Genomic DNA, 4,319 nt, shown 5'->3' on the forward strand with positions numbered 1-4,319 from the left:
AAATTCAGCTGTGTCTTGAATTTAGGGGATTGATAAAAAAGTTGATGGACAATAAAGAGATAGAATTCTTCGAGAAAGATAAAGGAAAAAGAGAAGAGGATGTCTGCACATCAGAAGATTCCAAACCCATGCATAGAACAAGTGAGCCTGTGATTATCACTGTAAAACCATCTGTAATGAATCATGTGCCAGCAAAACCAAAAGTGGTTATCACAATCCTTTTACCATTTCCGTTTAAGGATATTCGCAAGGTACCTTGAAATTACACTGCCAATATTTCAATGGTAGGAGGACCTGTTTCTTTGGAGAAAATAGAAGAAAAAGATAAAGCACAAGGAATTGATTTGATAACCGAAACAGTGAGTAAAATAGGATTTTTCACAAGAAGTGAGAGGTGTTACTCTCCTGAAACATCGAAAGAAAAGGGAATATGCACTGGTACTATAGAAGGTATTTAATAATGAGCCCTCACTAACAATCAATGACCCAATAACTGAAACACAAGCACAAGAGTTTTTGAAATTCTTGAAACATAGTGAGTATAGTGTAATGTAGCAGTTACACAGCAACAAGCACGAGTTTCGATTCTAGATTTGTTGATAAATTCAGAAGTACACCGAAATGCTTTGATAAAGGTGCTTAATTAGACATTTATCCCATTGGATACCTCTTTTTACAAAGGTTTATGTGTATGAAATGATGAACGACCTTATTTCATTTATCCTTTCGTAAAAAGAGAAAAATATATCTTTTGTTATCCCTATTTGAGCTAGAATGATTTTTCTTCTGATTCAATCCTAAATAAGTATTACCCTCCATATTGGGGGCAAGGTGAAGGATATCTGCTAACAAGAATAAAGATCGTCAATCCAGTTTTATTACAAACTACAAGGTAGATCAAATATGAGGTGCTTAAAGATCAAATCCAGTCAAGAATAACAAATGAAAGAGGAAAAGAAGGTACTCAAAGCAATTGAAGTTTTATACTCATCTATCAGAAAAAAAAAAGATAAAGAAAAAGGAAAAAGAGAAAAAAAAAGAAAAAAAGAAAAAAAGAAAAAGAGAAAAAGAAAAAAAAAGAAAAGAAAAGAAAAGAAGAAAAAAATGAACCAAGATGGGTGAATCATTGAGCTTCAAGTTACAAGGTTGATCAAATGCAATTAGTTCAAAGATTCATATTCACTAAGAAGCACAAGAAATGCTGGAGATATAAGAAAATGGAAATGAACACAAAAATTGGAAGTTTAGAGGGATCAAGAAAAAATGATGAGAGACAAGTAGCAAAGCAAATTCAAGTCAAGTAAGGCAAGATTGAAGGCATCAGAATGAATTTGATCCTTGGTTCAATTAAACTTAAACATTTGTTTGGGCCTTTTTATCTCTTTCTTTCGTAACCATGAGCCCTGGCCTACGTTGCGTACTTGAAAAGGTGACTCGAATATTCAATGGTGTAACAACGACATATGAGACGATTATAAGCTCTTGATAAAGCACCACAAATCCCAAAGATGTTGCTAAGAGTCTGGAACCAAGAAGTATCTCTATGAGATGAGTATAGTAACCATTTCTTCAAGTTGGTGGAAGTTCAAAGAGACATATATGCTGGACCAACCTGAGAGACCTTACTTTACCAAAATCAACCTACACCTTAAACCAGTAAATAATTTTGACACATGTCATAGGACTATGATTTTTAATAATTTAAAAAAGTAGTTGATTTATTTGTTATTCATTAAATTCATGTTTTATGATTTGATTCAATTGTGAACCTGCAATAGGCAATGTTTTTCAAAATTCTTTCATTCTTCAATAAAGAAAGGAGGAAAAACATTTTCAAACAGGGCAGTCTCAAATGAGAAAGGTTCTTGAAGCAAGTTGAGGACTGTTATGCCTTTATTGTAGAAAAAGAATGAGCGGTGCCAGAATGATGAAGAACATCTTGAGAGCAAGTGGTCTGAAAGATCATAAGGGTTGGAGGAGAGACCTTGTAACACTCTCTTGTGACATTATCAACAACCTGATAAGAAGAAGGATTACCATATTTAAAGGGACACATATTCCAGTGCATAGCAAAAAAAAGGCAAGAATGCAACAGTTAAGCATATGATGACCACCTTATTCAGAAGAGGCACATATCTCAGACTTTTCTGTCGGGAGAATTGACCACTTCTTAAGTTTATGACAACATGAAGAGAATTTTTCAAGTTATTTAATTGTTGTTCAGTAACACCAAAATGAGAGCATTCAAGATAAATAGATTTGGGCACGAATAGAGCCACAATTATCCACAAATGGGGCATTATCAAAGTTGTACCTCGTGGGAATCATAAGATTCAAATTTAATGGACATTGAGAGTGAACCTTTTGACTTGAAGATTGGAGGTCTATATTATCTATGTGGGGTATCTTGAAGGCTCACATCAGCATGAAAAATAAAGAAGTAATCCATGTGAGGCATCTGGAAGGTTCACATCAGCATAAAAGGACATAATTAATCTATGTGAGGAATCTTGAAGGTTCACATCAGCATGAAAAAGACAGATATTATCCATATGGGGCATCTTGGAGGCTCACACCAACATGAAAAGGTTGGGATATTATGAAAGTCCATTTCAACCATAAATAGAATATTGGTACATTTTGAAGACTATTACAGACAGAAATGATCCATGTGGGGCATTTTGAAAGCTCATGTTGAAGCATTTTTGAAGGCTCACATAAGCAAGAAATAATTTTGAATGCATTTTGAATGTTCGTATCTACAAATTTTAGGGGCATGCTGAAGGCTCATATCATCATGTGTCAAGATCATTGATTTGAGAAAATATTCCCAATGATACAGAAAGATATGAAGAATGAAAATGGTGAAACAGTGACAGTGGAGCTGACTATACATAACTGCTTTGTTCATCATACAATTGCATTATTCTGATAATTTTATGTTGGCAAGTCAAAGCGTCCCACTTTTATTCCCACTGAGCTTTGTTCTTAAGTGACATCCTACAAAAGCTCCGAACACATGATTGAGAAATTTGTGCAAAAACCACAGGAAAGGATGAATGTGTTATCAAATGTTTTATGAACCAGTGATTATGGTACTGAATCAATGTTGCGATCATATGGTATTTCCATTTGTTGATCCGAGATGAAGATTGACTTCTTCAACCCCAAGGTTAGAAGTGAGAAATGATGAAGATTTCTTTCCACAGAAGGGGAGCTGAAATTTTAACAACAAAAAACTAATGGAGCCAACTAAGGTTGAACGATAGGTTATTGTTAAACATCTCGACATAATATGGTATTAATGGCTTGTTCGAGATTCGATTAGACGTGAAGACATGAAAGGAATTAGGATAAATTTTCCTTGTAATGTGTTTCAAAAGTCAAATCAGAACAGACGCAGCTCTCCTAATTAATCTCTGCTGAGTTTAGCATATCTACATCTATATTTTTCAAAGATGATAGATTCTCTTTTCAAAGATGAAAGCTTTATTAGATTTCTGCACAAGTCCAAGCAAAGAAAGCTGGTGTTATCTAGGATAAAATGGGGCATCAAGATCATAATTCTGACTACGACAAGAGTTCCACAAATGAAACATTTCTTTTGAGGCTTTAATGAAACAAAGAAAACACAAAGATGCAAGTGGATTAGATGGTTCATCAGAAATGCCAGCTTGAAATGACATTTTGACTAAGTGAAGGAAGACAGAGTTCACCACTTTGAAGTCAAATGAAGATTACATCAACATTTTTGCATTCATAGGAACATTATTTGAATAATAGAAAATGCATTACATTGATACATTTGATTGCATTCAAACACAGTTTCTACAGATCTTCGTATAAAAAAAATATTCATGATGGAAAATACCTTACAAACAGAAGGAATTCCAGAGATTAGCAAAGATTTCAGCAAAGATCATGATCCACCAGAGAAGGAGGTGAACCAATATTTCCAGAAGAGTTTATAATGAGAAGAACTCGTCCTAAAGGAGAAAGTTCATAATGAGAAGAACTTGTTCCTTTCAAGTCCACCACAGAAGGAGGTGAACCAATATTTCCAGAAGAGTTCATAATGAGAAGAACTCATCGAATGAGGAAGAAGAAGTTCATAATGAGAAGAACTTGTTCAACCTTGGTTTGATTCCATCACAAAAAGAGGTGGATCAACATTTTCAGTAAAGAGTTCATAATGAGAAGAACTCATGCAATGAGGAAGAAAAAGTTCATAATGAGAAGAAATTGTTCAACCTTGGTTTGATTCCATCAAAGAAAGAGGTGGATCAACATTTCCAGTGGAAAGCTCATAATGAGAAGAA

The sequence above is a fragment of the Hibiscus syriacus genome, unplaced genomic scaffold (genome assembly GCF_006381635.1).
Source record: "Hibiscus syriacus cultivar Baekdansim isolate YM2019G1 unplaced genomic scaffold, ASM638163v2 tig00116960_pilon, whole genome shotgun sequence".
NCBI classification, from domain to species: Eukaryota; Viridiplantae; Streptophyta; class Magnoliopsida; order Malvales; family Malvaceae; genus Hibiscus; species Hibiscus syriacus.